Genomic DNA, 23,009 nt, shown 5'->3' on the forward strand with positions numbered 1-23,009 from the left:
TGCAGTTTTAACACCGAAACATTTGCTGTAGATGCAGTCCACAGTAATTAATGATTAGTAGAAGCTAAGTACAGGAACTCATTTATCCAAAACACCCCACAGCCACTTAAGTTAGTCCATTCAAATTTGTAATCCTATGCTACAGAGTGCAGCTGGGATACTGTTATTTAAAGGCCAACAGGGAAGTTAGCATCACCCTGGCACCCTCAACAAAAAGCCAATGAGATTTTTTTCATTGGGTTTTCCATTATTGCAGAAAATAAGGTCTGTGAAACACAAACATTTATTATACTTATGCAGTTTGTTCAGGAAGATAATCTTTACAACTGAAAAGATTATTTTTTGGGGCTTTTATTGCCTTTAATGGACAGGACAGTTTGAGTGTGACAGGGGGAGAGAGATAGGGGGCGACATGCAGCAAGGGGCTGAGTCTGGACTCCGGTGAGGAGCCACCAAGCACTCTACTTTTAGAATGAGAATTTTTTTCAAGTGTAAATGCAATTGTCAGAAGTAAAAAGCTAACATTATAGACTATAAACCAACAGGGGTATGTCTAAAGAGTGGCCTGGGGTGGCACGGGCCAACTTTGAAATCTGATTGGCCATCCCAGGTGCCACCCCCTCATGATTGGCTATCTGCTGCATGGTCAGTTTGAGCTGTTTGACGAATAAACTGAATTTTTGTTTATAGGTGCGAACCTGAAAGACAGTGATGTGCCAGAGTAGTGTCTAGCCTGCCAAAAGGCCACAGAGGTGGAAGAAGATCTGCTTTGATTTGGAGCAGTTGGGCTTATACTTCACATTTGTGTGGTGTCACTCTGTTGTGTTGTGATTGGTAGGTCTATTTAATGTAAGACACTGCAATATTACTAATTGAAAAAGGTATGGTTAGTGGAAACAAAACTGGTAGATTAAAGCTGTGCCGACACATGTACCCGTAGCGGCACCTGTACTTCATGCTGCTCCAGCATAAGTCAGTGCCCTACTTGGGCTACCCCAGTAAAAAGTCTGGACACAATACTGTAAGCAAACTACACTGTGACTGCGTGACTTTCATGTCGACACCATAATAAGTCGTTGAAACGTGTGAGTGTAATGGCACTCTGAAGTCTCATTTAGCTATTTGTTAGCAACTGCTTTTTTGAAGACATCTAAAAGCTTCAAAATTTACAAGAAGGGTATTTACTGACATATTTTTTTAATATATTTTATTACAAAACATGGAAATCTGTTATGCTGTGTTCACATTAAGAGCAACACAACAGGCTATAAGTCATTTTCAATGGAAACCGGTGGCATGAAACTACAAACTGATGCCAGACACAAAGCGTGACGCACTACAAAACAACGTTGAGCTGGCCTCAACTTTTTCAGCGCTCCAATGACACAATAAGGCATCCACCACATGTTTTTGTTTCTAATCGTGTTGTGCATTGTGGAATGCAGTGGGGCAGCAAATTTTCATGTTAAAATGGGACTCATACATTCATCAAAAGCAAATGTATTTGACCAAATACAAATTTTAGATGACGTGCAGACCATGTGTTTTACAGCAAGTTGCAGACACACACAGGCCTGTGACGACATAACTACATTAACAAGTTTTTGGGTAATGTCTTCTTTCATTGATCATTGCCTTCTTTCCATTTTTTTTTAAAGAATCAAGCCAATTTGCTTGAGTTTCAAAGAGTTAATCTACATCCTACATATGTTCTAGATAATCTCTTCTCAGTTTTAGCTTGCTCTTTTCCAGTGTATTATAAAGAAAATGTAAGCCTCTATGTATGCTTGCTCTGGCCCTACAGGTTTACTTGAGGTTGGCCTATATCTTTTCCCGATCTTTAGGGCCTACTAGAATTTGTAACCCTATCCTCACAACACAAGTTAGGCCTACACCAATGGGTCCATTAATTCTAAAAGGATGTCAAGCTATAAGCCACTTGTTATGTATTAATAGCTCAACATTTGCCTTGAAACAGTTTGATGACAACATGGTATGCTGCCAGGGAAACACATATATACATTTTGGCACATGTCTGGCTTTATTCCCAGCCTGGATCTGTCTGGATCACTCACTAAGCCCACTGTATTATTTTCATGTTCTAGCCATTGACACAGAGAATGTTGCCTCCATTAAACTTTCTACTGTGTTTCTTTTCCATCTTTCTTATTTTTTTAACCTTTTATTAACAGTTTTAAAAACAGTATACTAAGTGGTCAATACAAAAATTTACAAATTAAAATAATGAGACAGATTGGCACAAACCAGACAGAAGAAAATAAGATAAAATAGACACAAGTATGAAGTAATTTTAGTTTACCTAATTAGTTATAAAACAAAGTTGTAAAATTTACATAAATTAATAGTTTTGGTTAGTTTTTTATCAAATGTTTAAGTTTGATATTGTTTTAAGATATGTACAATACTGTGCAAAAGTCTTGGGCTACCATGTAATGAGGATATAGAGAAAAAATCTATATTTTTTCTCAGGCTCTTTATTAAAATACAAACAAAGAATACAGGCAACATGTACATTACATTAAAAACACCAAAAAAGTTAGAACAAAATGTGTTCTTTAGACTGAAGTCAATATTTAGTGTGAATCGTGGAATTGTAGACCTACAACCATATCAAAAGGTAGCTCAGACAATCAATATTGAGCTGTAGGCATGTCTTTAGTGCAACGTGGAATAAATACGTGAAGATTATTATTGTAAATCTCACATTGTCTGCTCAAGAGAGTTCAGGACATGCTAAGTGGAACGGGAGGTCACACTTAATACTTGCAACCTAGCTGTTATTGTAAACATATTTACTGTATGTATTTTAGTAAAGAGTCCACTGAGAAATAAATATGGATGATCATTATAACCTTGCTAAAATAACAAAGATTACAGTGGCTGAAGACTTTTGCACAGAGCTGTAACTAGATTAGATTTTTTTGAAATTGGTATGTGAGGGCAGTTTCTTTAAAAAATACTTTATTAATGTGTTTCTGCTGCAGACAAAGGGTAAAGTGGCACTTTCCTGTAAGCAGTGAGCTGCACACAGGCCTGCTGTGTGTTTGTGTGTGTGCGCGCGTGTGTCCTCTGCGAGCACTGATTGAACCGCGGGCGTTGCCATGGCTACACTAGGACCCAATGAGAAGCTCGCGGTGGACTGTTGCTGAATGGAAATAACAGAGGCCATTTTGCGCACGGAGCCACGGCATCATTCAATAATAATAAAAAGCGGAAACGGGAGGCAGGTTCAGTCCATTTCTGGATAGACGCGAGTGCTTTAGAGCCGGCGGAGCGGTGTGCAGTGCTGAAGGACCGCGGTGCGACCGGCGCTTGCAGTCAAACACAAAAGAGGAGGCATGCGGTAACTACTTGTGTCGCCTCTTCCTTGGAGGGTTTTGTCGAGAGGAAAGGGGGGACAAGACGGCTCCACCGCATTGCTATCCGAGCCCCGGTGACCCCCGAGAGAGGGAGTTGTCTTTAGTTAGCTGACCGACACCGGCAACATCCATGCGCGTCGAAAAAACAGGTGTACGGTTTCATCATACGGACACCGCACTAGCTTCTCTGCAGCTCGCCGTGTTTGTCGAGTGAAGACTTCATTACACATGGAAGAGGCTGACTACCTGACGATATGTTACTGGATTAGTGGAGCGAGGCGGCTGTCGTTTTGAGGTACGTACACACCGTGTGTCAGCAGTGTTGTTGTTGAGGGGCTGTTAATAATATCCTTCCCTCCGCGCCGCTTTTAGCAGCTGCAGCGACTGCAACCCAGAGCTGTGCTGTTTGAGGAGGTGAACAGGCTATTTTTGAGTGTTTTTTAAGTGCGTTACAAGCAACAATGAAGCTATAGTTGTAATAGGCGAGACTAGGACAAATGAATCAGCTCATCCGGGATGCGGTAAGGTCGCCTCAGTTTCCACTGAAGTGCATTCCTGTGGATTGCTGTTTCCAGTGCATTAAAGGGAGATGTGGTCAGGGCTGGGAGCATGTTAAATACTCAAACCACAAGCATTTAAACTCTAAGAAATATTGCTTTACATTAGTTGCAGTAGCTTAAAGACAGCATGAGAGACAAACAATAAACATGCTGCTTGGTACAGTAGCAAACAGCATGAATTGGGATATCCATGTTTAACCTATATCCCAAATACTTAGGATAATCTCTATTGTTTACACGCTCCTCTACAGTACAGTGCAGTATTTTATATGTAGCTTTATAATAAAAATAATGAAATAGTAATCTAGATCTGTTATGCAGATTTAATCTCAGCAATTCTTTACCAATTAGAGTGACTAGGACTCTATTGTGTCCTGTGGAGTTACTTATTTTATGAAACCAAAACTAACTCTTCATTGCATTTGCTTTTTGTTTTCATTTGCATTTGCTCAGTCTTTATTGAGAGGGCTTGGATTCAAACCAGTGGGCCTCTGACTTCTGAATGCTACTGCAGTATGCCATTTTAGACAGCTGTGTTGTCCAGGTCCTATCCGAGATCTGAGAGAAAGCAGTGAGGAATAATCAGCCCCTGTGTTTCTCCGGTGCTGCTGCCTGTGAACTGATAAAAAGGGATGATGTAATGAGGAAAAATAAAAGGCCAGCAGCATGGATGGTATCTGTGAGTCCCTATTTGAATGCAGGGCGAACAGGGAGAGTGGGGAGGATGCACAAAGTGTAACATTATCACTCCGGGAACCTCATACCGCTCCCAGTGTGACCTACCTGCTCTGTGACTACTGGACGGTATCTTTGATGTAGTATTCTGTGTATTTCTATGACTGCATACTTATGTCTGGGGGAGAGGAAGCGACACAGTGGGGGGCAATATGACGAGCAACAGTTGGCTGCTATCTGTCTCGAGGGGCTGCTGCACCAATAAACAGCCCCTCATAGAGGCTTAAATATACACACTTAATGGGTGATCATAGCATTTGGACTTGATTGATGGCCAATGAGCCAGAAAGTATGTGTCTGTTAGCGTTAACTCAGTTGCACCTGCCAGTTTAGAGTTACTGAGAGAGACTCTGTGTGTGTGTGTGTGTGTGTGTGTGTGTGTGTGTGTGTGTGTGTATGTATATACATGCATGTTTGAGTGAGAGCAGTAGGGGATGAGAGCAGGAAAGGGGATCAAGGCAGGCCATCAGGGAATAGTAGAATGTGATACATTTTCTCCTGAAAGTACAGAATGTAACAGGCGGTTACTCTGATATTTCACTTTAGTCACTCTCTCTTAATCTTTCTCTTACACACACATTCTCATTTTAATATCCCTTTCAGTGTTTATTTCCTTGTTTTGGTGCACTGTATTTTGTGTCTTCTTCCTCCATCTTCCCCTCTCTCTTGGCCCTTCTTCAGAGGCTGATGTCATGGCTCAAGTGGTGTGTGAAAAGCTTGCCTCATTCTTAGTCCCAGTGATAAGGGGGCCGTCTGCAGAACATGTTTCCTCCCTGAGATTTCTCAATGACCAAATCTGTGAGATTTGACTGAGCTGTTTGATGATGGTGACTTTTTGCATAAACTGTTAAGCCATTTTCTTTTTTATAATAATATATATTTGTTGTTGACATTGGAAATTGATGGAAATGATCAGTGATAGGTCAGGTGAGTTTAAGTCAAGGCTCTTGTGATACTGTAGAATTTATCTACAAATTAATAAAGTAATTAGAATTCAGAGAGTCCTATAAAAGTAGGGGGGTCCAATCCAATACTGTTCATGTAAGTAAAGATGGAATTATAACATCTATAATCATATCTTGCTTCTTTATACTGCTATAATTGCAATAACTAACAGTGAACACACCAAGTGGAAGAACCTCGTGTGCCACACACTGTGGATTGTGTGGCACTAATGGTGCATTCACATTTACAATGATCGGATGTGGATGAATAAATGTTTTAGTGGCAGAGACAGAAACAGAGAATACTGACTACAAAATGTCATAAATCATTTTTTTGCTGTCTCATACAATATGTGCTATATCAATGTGAACTTTTAAACCTCCTGAGCTTAAGGATGTCGGTCTGGTTAATTTAACTCCAGCTAGATGTGGTTGGTGAGTCGTGCAGTTAACTGGAGAATAGAAAAATAAACCTCAGCGACATGTGTAACCAGTCAAAAATATTCTTTGTTAAGGTGTGTTGATATAAAAAATCATCCACTAATTTCATGGTACATCTTTACTGAGTGATGTCCTTCCCATCCAGGACCCTGCATTTTTTTGTTCTGTATTTGTTATACTGGCATGTAGATGCAATTTCCATCCGGGAATTTTAGTATATTTATTTCAGAGGGTGTAAGAATAAACACAAGTTTACCGCTAGAGTATAAAAAGGCAGAATTCTCTAAGCAGTTAAGGATTGAGACATGCTTTAGACTAATTAGCGACTCAACACAGAGGTATTAAGGAGTCTATCCTGCTAAGCCAGGGAAAGGTGGTGGAAGACTACCTTGGAAGAGCACAGGTACTAGGTCCGAAGTCAGAGCTTCAGATTGTGTTTGCTGCTCGGTGCTTGTAGATCATGGATAATGGACAGAATTTAAACAGCATAGTTTATCATTTCTATTCACAATAAGCAAAGACCCTAACCCTAACCCATCAGGATTTTTAGCTACTGTATGCAGCCCATCATAGATTAAATAGGCAATTCTGAAATGTCTTCAGTTAAGCTGTAAGCTTTTTGTGACATCCTATAGGTGTCAGTCTCTGAACCCTTTGGCTATCGGTCTGACATCAATAAGCCTCTGAGGGCAACCACCAATGTCTCAGGAGGTTCGGTGTTGCAAGTGGATATCCACGCCAAAACTTCCTCTTTCGCTTCTGCTATTCGTGTGACACAAGTATTTGAATATGAATGCATATACATTTTTAAAAAAAATAATATAGAGTGGGGTACCCAGTAGCTCAATAGGTAGAGTACAGAGTATGTAAAGAGGCTGCATCCTCACTGCAGCTGCTGCGGGTTCGATTCCGACCTCGGCCGTTTCCTGCATGTCATCCCTACTCTCTTCTCGTCACACTAATATCTGTCCTGTCAATTAAGGGCAAAAAGCCCTAGAAATAATCTTTAAAAAAAAAAGTTAAGATAAAGCGCAGCCGTTGTCAGACGGTAGGTGATAGTTTCTGAGACTGCATTTCGGCTGTTGAGTTCCACCCCTCCACATGGAGTATTTACCTGGCTGCTGCTCAGTGAGCAGTACTACTACTGGTCAATACTAATTGTACTTCAAACAGACTCGACCACATGCAGAAATCTGAACAATGCCAATATCAAAAATTTGTCCCGTTGCCTACGAATTCTACATAATGCAGGTATCTTTTTATAGAAATTATGTAGGTGATAAAAAAATGTTAAAATGTTATTGAGATGAAGTAAAATGTGTTCATCTGTGTGCTGGAGTCCAGAGCTGTTAAGATAATTTTATGGGTATTTTCTTAGTCAGTGTCTGCATGAATTGTTTGTATACTGAACTCTGGTGGGAATAAGATGCTCTTGTTTGAAACAAGAGGCGTAAAACCTTTTATGTTATGGTTAGCTGGTTGCAGATGTATTATAAATGACTTCCATATTCTTATTTCACATCTGAAAATTGTGTTTACTGTATCAACACAAAACAGTGAGCTCCTAGCTCATATTCCTCTACATCCTGTGCTGTTCTAAAGCAACAACACACTGGGACTGTCTCTGTTGAGCAATATACATGTGGATATATATTTCCTTTTCTCATCTGCTCCCAGGTTTCAGTGTTTTCCAGTAAGTGACACTTACTAATGTGTACATGCACAGCTCGTCTGCTTTTTATAACCTGCCACTTACTTAACTGGGAATGGCAGGGCCTTGCAGACGCTGATAATGAATTAGGTGTTGAAACTGTACGGGCGAGACCATGTCGACGCGGCCGCTGTAGTCCAGAGTGGCTCATAGGTCAAAGTGTTGGTGTGTCTGAGTGTGAGTGTGTATCAGTCACTATAAAAATAGTTTGCTCTGGTACTTTAATGAGATCATTCCTAAGCTGCTGCTGTGTCATGTTGGTTTTAATAGTTTTATAAATCATTCCTTCACATGCAAAACATGATAGGGGACGGCTTATCAATCATGTTTATTCAGATGTTGATGGAGATCTTGTTGGTCAGGGCTATGGACTTTTTCCTCTAGTAGCACTGGGGCTCCCTACTGAAAATATATATAGGAGCACTTCTTAAATCACCATGCACATTCATATTTTTTCCATCTTAACTGTATTACTGACAAATGCGTTGTTAATTAAGAGGCAATTTACGGAAATAACAATATGTTCCTTTATTTTAAAAGGAAAAAGTCTCAAACTCTTAGCTACTTAGCTCACAAGTTTATCTATGTTTACCCCTCAAATATTTAGAGATGTTGCTATTTCAAGCTGCATAGTTTGGATCTTTAATTTGGGCAGTTTTACAAATTGAGACATTAAAAATGTTTGATTTTGAGTCCGAATTTGTTGTCAAAGTTGTACTTAATTAAAATTTAATCATGAAGAATTATTTCTAGAAAAGAAAAAACTAACTTCCCTCACAATTGAGTGGGATTTCTTAATTTATAAAGGAGACAGGTAACATGTGTTATATTTTCTCTGAATGTAATCAAAATTAATGTTAATCCACACACGTTTTTGTATATTTTGCTGCGCTGTCTGTATTAGAAACTCGATTTGTGAACGCATGTGCAACGATGGTTGGGGTTCGGCGTTGACCTCGGATGGTCAGGGTCAGAACAGCCCATTGGTCAGAGGATGGAACCTGAACAGATCGGGTGTCCGATATGGATCGGGTGCTGACAGGATATGTGTTAACACCTTATTTTGAAAAGCTGACAAAGTCACATGATATCCTTGGCCATTTCAATACATTTACCATAAAGGTGAAATACGCAGGCACTCCAGTCTCGGCTGTGTGTGCTTTGACCATGGAGCTATGAGTGAAGGCCAGCTTGATGCAGAAACATCAGATGCTGGCAAACCTTTGCACAGAAAGACAGGATGTCATCTAGCTTGGCTAACCAAAAGACTGTAGTCAAGCTAGCTATTGCCCAGATATCCTGGTTAAACCACCTGGTGCTTAAGATGGAGACAGACCGAGCAGATTGAAGTCTCGGCGAGTAAAGCAGACGTAGTGACACTCACACACACACACACACACACACATACACTGACAAATCTTCACCCCTTATTGATGTTTCACATGATATGCGGTGATGATTTTAAGTAAACAACACAAAACAAATAAACAAAGCAATGCGTGGCATATATGCTTCACTACTCATTTAGCATATTCAGACTAAATAGTCACCGTCAGGAGTCCTTCTGTAAAGTCTAATGTGGGTTAGCGTATAATGTCTGAGGTAAATAGATAATAACTATCCCACAAAACTAAACCCAGGTGCCTCGACCCTTCAATACTTTATTAGTGTCCTGATACTCGCCTGATTCTGGCCTGTAGGTTACATCATTATCACCTGTCAGTTGTCAGCTTTTCACCATACCTCTGTGATCCTTGGCACGTGACCAGAAATTTCTGGGGGCCAGCTGCTGTTTGATCATGTCTGCTGACACACCAATCACCGTAGTGGGCCGTGGAACCCCCAGGGTCTGCAGCTCTGGTGATTGGGGGGCATAGTTACAGGAGTGTTACTTATTATTGGAACCATCTGTGCCTGTGTAGATTTCTACATTACCACTTCATCACTGGCACGATGACAGCAGAAACAGATCGTGTCAATCCAGTACATCTCAACTAATGCCATCAATGTTTGAGTTAAAGGTTGGCAATATGTTTACCCTTGATTGAGCGTGTCTGTGAGTTTAGTGTTTTTAACTATTAGAGATTTATAGGCTATATTCTTACGATACTACTTGCTGAAATACTACTAAACTAGAGTCATTGTTTGTGATGCACTTGGATAATGGGTCCATTTAAGATGCAGACAGACACAGGAGATTGTTTTTAGTTGTTGGCATGCCATCTTAAAGAAGGCTGTGGACTGAGAAAGGGGATGTCACCTTACTGCTTCATTTAAGTATGTTGAAATTAGGCGGGAAAAGAGGCAGTATCGGTAACCTATATAGTTAGAATCACATTTGTTTTAGCCATCTATTTTTGTAGAGAAAAGAAGTCCCCACTGAGCAATCTTATCAGCATTCACTTGCTACTAATGGAGCTGCATTACCATTTCCTTTATTGTGACTGCTGAACTCTTCCTGAACCCAATACGGCAATTTGTTAGTTGCTGATTTTTGTGCCTGTTTTGTTTATTGTCGATTACGGGTGTGAAGGGAGGAGGTGGAAGTGATCCAAATAGCATATTGCACAGTAGCTGCCTGGTTGGTTTTAGGTATCAAGGCTCTAAATATGAGATGCTAATAGCAGTAGTTACATCATCATTCTGGGAATAGCAGGGAGTCTGGGGTCTAGAGGTGCCTCTGGCTGACCTCTCTACTGTGTATATTCAGCCTGTGTGTGTATGTGTGTGGTCATTTCCAAATATACGTTCCCATATGGATTACACAGCAGTAAGATTATTAATAACACAGGTGAGTGGACACATAATTAGTCTGTATACATTTACAGCCTGATATGACACTGACCGGTTTATTTGTGATAAAAACAGCAAGAGTCAGTGTGTCTGCTTCTTGTCCGTGTTTATGCATGCACATTTGCGCATCCCTTCTTCACAGGCAATCAAAGTGTCAGCAACAGAACGTGGAGGAAAATCTCATGTGAGAACAATTTGACACTCCTGTCAGTTTCCGTGTGGAGTAGTCCACTTGACGTAGCCCCACACTGACGACATTGGCTGCTGTGTGACATTAAAGCCCTGGAGGCGCGATGGGCGTGTGGAGACACCCTTCTCTGTCTGCTTACTCCCACTGCCATCCCAACTGTGGTTCATTTAACCTTGCATAACTTGTCAGAGGTGCACCTACCTTATGCATTTTTTTGCCTTAATATTATGTTTGTGATGGTGTTTGTGCGTGCATGTGAAGGCTGTCTCTGCGTACATTTGTGAGTGCGTAGTGTGTGGTATGTCTGCATGCAAACATGTGTGCGTGTGGTAAAATAGAGATAGTCAACCCTGTCACTAAGCCCCCACCCATCTACACTGGGGGGTAACTTTCCAGTCTCATAGACGAGCATGCCTGAGTCTGAAAATAGCCGTATCTGATCACTGCTTCACCCAAACAGGGAACTCTCTTTCCCTGTCACTCCCACTCTTTGGCTCTCTAACTTTCTCCTCGTTCTGTTGTCTCTGTGCTCCCTAGGCATTAAACGAGGTAAGACCTGGGAATAAAGCTTGACCGGGAGGAGAGACTTATCCTGAGCGGAGGGAAGAAGACGAAAAAGCAAATCAGAGTACAAGAAGAAAAAGCGGAAGGAAGCGGGTTTACAGCTCACCTATACCTGACTCTTCTTAGCGAGTCTCCAGTCTTTTGGTTTTATGACGGTAAGAGTTAAATTTCCTCTGCTTGATGGACTGTTGCACCTGCACTCTGCTGGTTGGGAGGTCAGGCTTTTATGGTTAAATTCCACAAAAGACACTACAGGGTCTCGTTTCATATGTAAATAATGTGCTCATGTGCATTTTTATACCAAAACACAGAAGAACTGTGTTCATTAAAATTTGTTTTTTTAAAAAGTGTTTTGAATGTAAGAATTATGGATTGACAAGAACAAGTTAAATTCACTTTCCTAACTCATGAAATATTTGAATATACTTACATATATTTGTGCTTTAAAATGGTCTTTATTGTCACGTTTCATGCACAAACAGGTCATGTAGTGATGTGTATCCCTTTGTAATGTGTCTGCATTCATGAACACATTGATGCTTTAAAGGGAGTGCAAATTAAGAAGACTTGAATAGATTTTACAACCCAAACGCCAAAAGGGAATTGTATTTATCTGTTCTGCCAAAACCCACAATTATAGAGTGAGGGTAGAATTTTTGTCTTTTGTGACAGTGGACAGAGGAAATGGTGTCAAATAAAACGGTGGTTGCTGCCGCGGCCACCTCAGGAATAGCATCAGCAAATAACTTAGATTGCAGTTTTGCGGATTAAAAAAGTTTTATACATCAACCCCACAAGATTAATTTAGGCTTGAGGAAAAAAAACTGTGACTTTCTAACTGAAAACGGGAACCGAAATCCACCTGCTGAACCTTTTCTTACATTTTTATGTCTGAGTTTGCAGAAAAGCATTACTTCAATCCTCCAAAACTTCCTGACCTCTTTCCCTTTACCCCTTTACCTTCCCATAATTTGGCCCCGAAATCCTGTTTTCTTCCCTCTGTCCCTTTTACATACTTCCATCTCTTGTTACACCCTTTTTCATGGTCTCTTCTTTCCCACTCAACAAAAGCCATGCTCCAATCCCTCCATTAGACCAGTCTCAGAGGTGTTGTGGAATGTCACCTTGACCCCTTGGGTACACAGTAAGGGGTGGTTCCCAGCTTCGGTTCGTAGCGCGGGTTCACTTGGTTTCCTCTCTGCCGGACCTGACATACAGTGAGGCAATTTGTCTGTGGCTCTCCATTTATCCAAGGCAAATGTAACATTATTGATACATATATTATGATTCATTGACATTCCAACCCAACTAAAACTTTATTATTTGCAGACAACAAAGCTCTTGTCAAACGTCTCAGTTAGACTTTAGCTACATTATTTGAAATAGAGATTATTTGGGTGGATCTGTATAACGTGGGTCTAGGAAGTTGTTAGACTATTGGACAGAAACCAAAATAAGTAAGGTTTGACTATTTTAAGGTATGTGTGCCTTACAAATTATGAAGCTTACAGGTATTTACAGAAAAACAATTGTTTTACTTTAGGGGCTTAAAATCTTTGATTCCCTTGTTACTGTTACCTTGCTTGTCCTCCTTTTCCTCATTCCTTCCTGATACTGAGTATTTGTTTAAAAGCTGATATACAAAAGGACAAAAAAATTCAAAAGGTGTCTTTTACAGAATAACTGCAAACACAAGGCTCTTGAATTACAGTCTCATGTGAATTTGTAATACTCTCAGTAAACAGGAGTCATTCAAAATACCTCAGTATTCATGAGAATATGTCCACTCGTATTTACTGTCATTAGTTGCAGTATTGTGTGATACCACTAACGTCATCAAAGCTCTGTCAAACCTATGATGACTTAATTTAAACAGATTAGCGGTCTCCTCTCAGACATATTTCCTGTCGTGTTTCCAGTTGAATTTTATTTTCTCTCTTTAACCACCTGGTGAATTTTAGTCAGTATAGATGGAAAATGATAATAATCCCTCATGCTTTACATCCAGAGAACATAAAGATTCCTCAGGTGGATTGTCGATGATCCAAACCACCTTAGAGGGTAAAGGGTCCTGCCTAATGGCAGTAAATATAGCACCCCAGCTAATCAAGTTCCTCTTATCTACATGCCTGACACTTAACACTGGTACCTGGGGAATCCAGACTATGTATAGGGAATGTAATCTTAGCTTCAGCTGATAGCCAATCTGCTTTAGTGTTCCCCTTGCGTCAAATGACAGACTATTATTTAAAATGTTTGTTTTTGTCATTAAATTTAGAAAATGTCATAAAAGAATAACTAAACTGAAAAATTTGGATGTAGTCTGCAGCTAATTTTGTCACTCGGGTGTTAAGTCTTTCTTCAAGATTACTGCATTGTTCTTTTTTCCTGTTGAGGTACAGTGATCTACAAGTCGTCTTTGCTGTCATGCTGTATTTTGCACAGAGCCTATTTCCCCGCAAGTACGATTAATAATGAGCATTGTTTACGTCCCTATTTCTCAAGATATGAGTTTTTACTCTGCTATTGTTTGAGTAAGCTAATTTCTGCATTTTCCCCAAAGTCATTTTTCTATGAGGCCTCTCACAACACATCTCAGGCAGACTTCAAAACTACCAGGTAGTAACGCATTCAGTCAACATCTTTGGCCTTATGCATTGGTACTAAATTGAATTCAAGCTGGAGGACAGAAAAAATAATTCTGACTTGTAAAAAGAGTAAAAGTTCAGTTTTCGTATTCAATCTTGCTGGTCTATCTTATACAATAGGGCAGTTAAATCAGCATTTGTCATCTGGAAACTCATATTTAAAAGCAGAAATGTATTCAGTGTCATCCACAACCTCCTTGCTGCTTTTATGGCCTTTATATTATTCTGTGGTACTGATCTTACTGTAGATCGTCTTCTTACTAGCATGATATAATAGTTGTGGCATTTAGGTACCCTGGATTCCTGCTGGATCCCCCTGGATCCTTGATTTTTTTTCAGTGTGTAGCCTGGGGCTCTACATTGCTGTAGCCACGATTATGGAGCTCTGCATGTAGTGTACAAATCTTGCAGAGGAAGAGATGAAACAGTGGCAGCTCTAGAGGTGTTGTTTACTGGTGATGCTGTGTCCCCAGACGGCTTCAGCCAGACAGCTTACATAATACTACATGCTAATATCAACTATTTTCCATTTTCCTTCTGTGTTGCTTTTTCAAATATTTTCCTTTTGGGAACCTCTCATCCTCTCTGCAATCCATGTCTTTTTCTGTGTCCATCTATGTTTTTTACTTGCCATTTTCTTCTTCCGTCCTGTATTTTTATTTAATTTTTTATCTCTTTCTTTCCCCATGAACATCAGAGCAATATAAAGTGAATGCATCTTTAGTTCTGTATAGAAATGGTAAGATAACAAACCCATGAATTGTCACATCCAATTCATTCTTCCTCTCCCATATCCCCAACTCACAGTACTGGGGCTTGTGTTGCATAATTGCATTAGTGCTCTCAGGCCAGTGGCTCTGCTCGTTAGTGGGGTTGTGATGCAATCTGCAGAACACACGGGCCTCTGTTGTTTGCAGTATGGGCAGTGAGTGGGCACGCAGGGTCAGTGTATTGACCTCCCTTATCCATTCATACAGCCAGAGGGGGGTCTGCTAATGAGTGGCAAGGTTGAACAAACAAGGCTGATAACGGAGACTTTGTTGGAAGCGGTTGTTGTTCAACTAGTGGCAGTAATGCGGTGGTAGAACAGTTACATGGAGCTGGTGAAATATTCCTTTAAAATGGCCTGCATCTAATAACAAGTAGCTTTGTATTTGTCTGAAAAGAGGTTTAAAACTTTGAATGAAGACTCATTTCATTTGAGCTATTAGTTCAGCACTTAGCTGTGTTTCTCTGTTTTTAGTAATGCATTAAGGCTCTTACATGTTTAGTATTGATTTTTATTTACTGCATGGTTTGGCTCGAGGGTATTTGTTCTAAATTTAAATGCAGGTCACAAACTCTCTTTAAAAACCTATGCAACCATGACATTATGCTGAAACAATTGCAACCCAAGCATAGCAGTGTTTCCCACAGAAGGAGAGTGTGTGTGTGGCAATATATGTTTTTAATTTTTTTCCTTTTAAACGCATGTCCATTTGTAAAATTCTGTGTCCCCTTTCTAATTTTGGAGGTTTTTGCGGGTCTGTGAATGCAGCGTAGGCAGAGCTGTTCATGAGTTCCTTTTATCCTCAGCAGCAGTTTGTGACTTGCTGGTTGGGTAATTGATCTGTCAATCCATTCAGATCTGATCAGATCAAGTCGATACGATGGACAACTGCTGTAAGTGAATGCAAAGTTTCACCTTCAGTGTGCCTGACTTTCTACTGCTCAGTTTATTTCCAGATTTTGCATAACTGAACGATATATATATTTCAAAAGTGCTCCTAATGAATGGTTTGGCTCCAACAGTTGCAAATGTATTTGTGGTGGCAGATGTTTTAATCGTGGGGGGCGGCCACAAATCTTTAATCTCATAACCGTTTGCAAAAAGCATGTCCCAAACAGTCATCAAAAAATGTGTGAATGTTCTCGTTAAGCATTTTTGGCAAGTGATCACTGCTAGCAGGATAATCTTCTGATTTAATCCTAAAGTTAAGACGAACTCTCAGCAAGGATTTTAACAGTGTGTTTGTGTTTTGCTTTTAGGCTTTTAACACACCTTGATGTGGATAAAAGCTTAATGTGACATTGTCAGATTTTCAGAAATTTTACTAAATGATGACGCCATCATAATGGAGAGTTGTTTTTTGCTGACTTTTATGATTTGGTTTCACTATAACAGGCTGTAATGCCAAGATAGAGAGAATAGGACTTGGTTTAATTTATTGTCCAGCTGATATGAAAGTACAGATGCCATAAATTTAGATGCTTATGGTCCAACAGTTTCTAGCTTGAATGCTATGCCAACATTTACGTATCAAAAGTTACCACAGCCTTCAACAAATTTTAGAATAGCCTCTGTATGTATTAATGTGTCATCAAGCTGAATAGGACCACTGTACCATATAGCTAAGCTTCAGTAAGTTGGCTGACTGTGGAGCTAATATTATTGTAATTAACATGCCCAAAATGGAGTTTTGGGAGTGCGAGACAACAAGTGACAGGCTGTCTTTGCGGAAACTGTTGTAACGCTCAACTGCTCCTGCAGGGTTTACAAATGTGAACACTTTTGCTGCTTGTAGAACGTTAGAGTAAAGCATTTGCATCAGAACTGCCAGTGTTTGTTTTCCTGTTAATTTAAACAAGCAAATCAAGAAGCCTCTGAGTATGAATTAAAATTACTTTAAGTTCACTGTTTAAAATGTGCAGCTAAGCCCAAGGTATTACAGCTACCCTCCTCCTGTGTTGTTATATTATAGCAGTTACATATTGTTGAAATGTTTACTTGTTTGTCTGATGCATAACAAGAAATACTTGAAGCTGTAAAATTCCCTGTCCGCTAAAGCACAATGTGTATTTACTTATGGCTAGACTTTTGTTTTGATTCCCAAGCCGTTCCTTTTTTCGTACCACATCCATGCACTCCCCACATTTTTACCACAAAAATGCACCACACAAATAACTTGGCTGCAATTCAGTAATTAAGGAATGAAGCATTTCTAAATTCTGCCTTTTTTGGAGGGGTCACTCTCCCTGTCAGCTGGGCTTCAGGCTGGCCATGTCTCGACTGAATTTATGCTGGATCTCCAGGGACATTCTGTTGCCTTTTTTAAGAGGGATTTGTTCCCTCTGATTCAATTAAATTCAACATTTCACATTAATATTGCACTATCAATATTGTCCATTAATATTTCTGCCATAATGTATGTGTTTTAAAATCTTATTAAGCTTTCAACGGCTGATAATCCTTGGTATATGGAACAGCTGAACATAAAATGATTGATGACTTTTTGGTTTGGTCTTTAAATAGATTTGCTAAGGAGCTTAATCTGTTGACATCCTGTGAGTATGTCTCAGTCTGAGTGACCACTCAAGGGTCAGGACCCTCGAGGCCATAGTCGGCTTATCTCCAATGATTGTTCACTCTCTCCTGCTGCCCTCACACATGCGCACACACACAAAAAGGGATCTTTTAAATGCCATCCCGAAATTAAATTAGAATATAAGGAAAATATGTCATTTTGAAATAAATTAGCTACGAATAAATAAATAAATATTAATGAGAAATTCCAGTTACATTTATACTGAAAGTTAGAATTCTTCCTAATATGTTTTTATGAGATTAGTCATTTTTTTCCATTTTTTATTCTTTATATAATCATTTGTATATGTTTTGTATTCTTTCATAAGACAATTTTTAATGTATCTATTCATTTAATATCAGCAGTTTTCAGAGTCCAGTTGCTAAAAGAGGGGCACACTTGTCTTGTAAAGAAAGAGCTATGAATGAGAGAAAATATGCCAGAGAGCTAGTGAAGAGAGCGATATACAGTAAGCGCAACATTTTAAAAAAAGGGCTGTGTAAAACTGCTTCGGACAACGTGATCATTATTATTTCTTTTGTTTCCATTGTTGCCATTTTTCTCATGGAAGGATGGTGACATGTTTGTTTTTAGACACTTGTTTTGTCTATGCCAAGGCAAACTGCCAGTGACTAATGGCATCCCGGCCAGTGGGCTTTGAGGATGTTGTTTGTGTTTTTCTTTCCTTCCTTTTGTGTTTCCATTACACTGTCTGGGTTACATTCTTCGTCATGTTATTGTTTTTTCAGGACATTTCTTTTAGTATGAGGACAGAGCCAAACAAACCTTCATTTGTTGATGAGAGCAAAGAAAGTGCTTCATGACAGATATAATTTAATCTCATTTTTTAGTGGCATTGATTAAGTTCTGCTTCGTCATTTAAGTGCAGTCTACACATAAGTTTTATGAGACTGCTTAAATAGCGCGCAGAGGAAGATTACTCATTGAAATTCCCATATTCTTGCTGCAATGTAAAAGTACTATGAAAGAATTCTCGGGTACTGCTAGGGTTGCAACGGTATGACGTTTCCATGGTAACATCTCAGGTAATATAAGGATATGCAGTCTTACATAATTATTATTATTATTATTATCAGTTTTAGTGACCATTACAGGAATAAAAACGTAGTTGTTTTTTTGTTGAACAAACAAGCTTCAAATCATTTTTAATGGAAGTATGCCTAAAAAGTCTGGAAGGCAAGAAAGTGAATGCATATGTGCAGTTAAGATTCTCACCCAGTTGCATTTTATTTTCAATTTCAGAGACAAGCAAATGTACGTGATATGATAACCGTCAATGTTTTGACCATTGTATACAGCTTCACAGTATACTGTTGCAACCCTGCTTGTAAACCGTATCACCAGCAAAAGTAACAGTGAAAGCTAAGTCCGGATTCTGTCTTGTTTATCTCTTTTTTCTCTGTTATGTCTGTGATTGTCAGAACTTCCTCTTGAATGCAAGCTTCATACTGTCTGTCACCTGGTTGCTACCTTTTTATTAAGTTCCAACTTCACTTGGGAACTATGCTTGGGAACATCCCAAACACATCAAAATAAGAAGAAAATGAGAAAATTCAGGGCAGAGTCTCTGCAGATGCATACACCACCATACACTTCTAGTGGGTCGTAAGTGAATATTAAGAAGAATGAATTCTCTCTGAGTCTGCACATAGGTTTTTTGTTTTGTTTTTTTTAGGATAATCCTGCATAGTATACCTTGAACTTATGGTAAAGAAAATCCCCAAGTCATCAAGTGGAGGAAGATGGTCTTTCCGTTAGAAACCGTTACTAGAGATATATTCAAACCAGTAGTAATGGTCCTTTAATAAAGAAACATTTGAGGATGAGCTTCCTACCATAGCTTCCAAAGTATCTTATGTTTCTAAAGGAGTCAAAGCTCAAACCCTCTTAGTCCACTAATATAGACTGAATGGGTCCCAGTGGGTCACCTAACAGCCTAATGAGACTCTATGGGCTTGTGGTGTTGGGCATCACGGCTTTCTGTGGCTTATAGCTCTGACTTGGGTATTTGCAGTCCCACAGCCATTAAAGTAGTAATTATATACACACTCGTCTCCAGAGTGGCCTACCAATGCCTAAATTACAGTCGGTGGATAAACCACGGCAAAGTAAAAAAAAAAAAAAAAATCCCTGAAAGAAACTTCACATACCAAATGCCTCGGCCAGCAAAACTAGGACACGATTTGAAACAACTCTTCAGAAATTAATGTCACTTGATTGTTTATTTACCACATTTAGCTTTCATTCAGTAAACGTACACCAGAACTCATTGTAGAGAAACGTTCTGGAAATTGACATTTAAATTCACTCATTACTAGAAATGAAAGGAGCGTTTGATCTGTCAATGTTTATTCCCATGGCTTTTAAGTATTACATTAAGCATTACATTTTTGACCAGCACTCCCCTGAATATTAATGGAAACATTTGGTGCTCCTCCAGTATACTCTATACTCTGATATGCATACTGAAAGACATGGGCTGCTAATGATCTATCACCGGCTTTAGAGAGTGCTGCACAGTTTGTGATTAAAAGCTTTAAAAGATCTGGACAGATAGTGAAAGTTGTTGGGGAGGTGTAGAGCCTGGCGGGTTTTCTTCAAGTGTCCAGCCATAGCATTACACCATGGCCACAGCTGCTGTGTCGCCGCTGATCTGTCCCCAAGAAACATGATCCTGTTTATAATCTGACCATCATTTGGACGGCGACTGGCTGCGACGCCAGACTCATGATTTACCCCACTGTGTGTGTGTATGTGTGTGTGTTTTGCAGAGATAGATTTACGAGGAAGCGCTGTATGAGGGTGAGGGTTAGGTCTTCAGGGGCTGAAAGTATCCCACGGTGCATGGCTTTATGTAGTCCTACAAGTAACAACATTTCCTCCTCACCAGCTTTAACTTTGTTTGAAAGGCCTTACATGGTAAGGCAACAAAGTAGTTGTATTTGTGTTTGATTTGGTGTATATGAAATGATTTGATGATTATTAATGACTTATTAATGTAAAAGGATGATAAATAGTACTTTTAAGTTATACCTGTTGTGGAAGAGTTCCTTGTAGTCTGTGCAGGTTGAATTGAGTATTATGTGTTTTGCCTGAGAGCATTGGTCTCAAAGTCACCTGTACGTGTGTCTAGGAAACGCTTTCTTTCACACTAATACATGTGCTTTGTTCATGTCTCTGCTTTGGCAAAAGCAACAAAAGCCTACAACATAATAGATTAAATTTCAGATACAAATCACACAACTGAATTAAGTAATTGATTATTTTTAATGACTGCATATCCAAGCACAGCTTTTATCATCCACACCAACTAAATCTGACCTAATTTGCATATTGAGGAACGGTTGTTTTTGATTGGGCAGATATGAATAAAATGCAAATTTGTATTTTGTTATGCAGTGCTTTTCTAAATTCTGAAATTCTACCCATTCATATCTAATTGCACCATATAGCTCGTTAGGTTAGTGTTGGCTATTATGTTAACCAATGTTTTAAAGGCATGGGCCCTCAACATATTGTGTTAGCATTATGATCCTTTAGTCTGAAGTTTACACGATTCTTGAAGACGATATGGATATCGATATTCATGAGTTTTAAAACATATATGATAATAGTAGATTGGCCAATATTATTATTATTATTATTTTATTTTTTTAAATATTTATTTCCTTTTTTTTCCACAAAACATAACCAACAATAGTTTTGGATTCCTTAATTTATTTTACAGTATTGTGACCAGCATAAATGGTTAAAAGGCCATTTTACAGTCAGAAAGTTAACTTGTCAGTTTTCTCTGGCGGAATACTAGCTTTGCAGGTCTAATGCTAATGAGAAACGTTGTGATGTGCTGTTGTGCTGTAGCTTTAAACTGTTTTGTTGTCTTCATCATGTTGAAAGCAGTCACAGTGAGAATATTTTATAGTATCTTGTTATACTGGTTAAATAGACTTTTTTTTTTTTTTGGAAACACGTTTCTTTTTGGTTACAATAGCATAGTAACAGAAATATTAGCACCTGAAAGAAAGTTTTATATACTGAAAACATTAGTTTTCTTATTATAATAGGTCATATTAAGATGTTATAATGAGAACATGTATTAATTGTATTATTGTTATTATTGTTGTTACGTTATTACATTGGGAAAACATATTGACTGTTGTCACATCTGTATGCCTGAAAAACTTTCAGCATGGTTAAATACATGGTAATGTTATGTCATATCTCTAGTTCCACTCATCATCGGAGTCAACTCTGAAGGTAGTTTACACATTCATGTCTGAATATGGTTGCATTACTTTTCCAAAATAAGCCTCATTCCATGATAGCCACAATTGTCAGGACTGTATTTGTCCATGTAAAGGGAGACCCAGAGATTTCATTGTGCTGAAAATGTCTTGTAATACATTGTTAGAGCTGTAATTCAACTTGAGTTCAAACACAAACTGCAACATAGGTATGTGCTTTCACCATTGACCATTCACCACATGACCTTTATGTCAAGGGGAGACATGACCTTTATGTCCTGACAAATGCTCTCTTGTCAGGATTTAAATCACTTGAAATAACTGATAAGCAAATGTATTATCCAAATCACGTAACTTCAAGATGAAAAATCCAGCTCAAATGAATATTACTTTATATTTTCACTATATGTGTTGAGAAAGACAACATGATCAACTGTATTTGTAACTTTGTCATTGCCTTCTCTTTTGTATCATTTTTTCTTTGTTACATTTCTGGTTATTAGGAATATTGAAATGTCCCAGTCATAATATTTAATAGTAGTCAAAGAGCTTTGGAGCTATCTACACCAATATTTTAACAATAGCTGCTGTACATCACACTCCCAAAACTTCACACCAGGATCTGTCAGTGCAAGGTGAAGTTAGCCTTGTGCATGTCGTAGTTATTTACATACCAGACATGTATGATCCCCACTGCAGCCACTGTAAGATGTCACTTGTAGTATCTGTCATACACACTAAGACCCATGATGACACACATGTGCATGCATTCACGCAGTCATACATCAGTCTGTGTTGCCCCTTTGGCTTTTGATGTGTGCCCTATTCATATCAATCATGCACCCTACTGCAACACTTCCCAGAAAAGGTCTCCCTATAGCAAGAGGCAGACGTCACATATGGCTACAGTTAAGTGAACATGGCAATCTGTATCATTTATCAATGCCATTTAAGTTATTTATGTTTCATATAAGTGCTGTAAAACATTTGCTAAGGTCGTTAAGTCACTCAACTGGAAGAAGTTATGTTCCCACGTGTAGATTTCATGGGCTTTGACATAAACATCTTTTTAAACTTGACAGGCAGTTTGTGTTGATTTAATTTAAACATTTACTACTTTTTACAGTCAAGTCAAAGAGATGTGAAAGTGAATAAGTGACAGAGCTTGGTGGCCTACTATTGTAATCCATTTTAGCTGCATCATATCACAGACAGTTTAAGTACATTTCTGTTCAGCCTGAAAGCAACACATTTTATGTGTCAGACATATGAATCATCCATCTGATAGTCTTTGTCTTGTGAAAGCGTTGAATCAGAAAGATTCTCAGAAGCATTCTGATAATATATATATATATATATATATATATATATATATATATATATATATATATATATATATATATATATATATATATATATATATATATATATATA

At 38.8% G+C, this 23,009-nt stretch overlaps 1 protein-coding gene across 9 annotated transcripts in view; it reads left to right on the forward strand.

Moving 5' to 3' along the window:
• Positions 1-3,265: 3,265 nt before the first annotated feature.
• Positions 3,266-23,009, forward strand: part of LOC121941696 (sorbin and SH3 domain-containing protein 2-like) — a 59,769-nt gene continuing 40,025 nt past the window's right edge. For 3 of the 9 annotated variants that reach the window (XM_042484527.1, XM_042484529.1, XM_042484530.1), the window contains exons 1-2: positions 3,278-3,675; positions 11,292-11,473. The gene's annotated coding sequence lies outside the window, so the exon portion shown is untranslated. Of the gene's footprint in view, positions 3,676-11,291; positions 11,474-23,009 lie in introns of all 9 variants that reach the window. The other 6 variants (XM_042484534.1, XM_042484531.1, XM_042484532.1 and 3 more) reach the window with 4 other exon arrangements.

This window comes from Plectropomus leopardus, chromosome 4 (genome assembly GCF_008729295.1).
Source record: "Plectropomus leopardus isolate mb chromosome 4, YSFRI_Pleo_2.0, whole genome shotgun sequence".
Lineage (NCBI taxonomy): Eukaryota > Metazoa > Chordata > Actinopteri > Perciformes > Serranidae > Plectropomus > Plectropomus leopardus.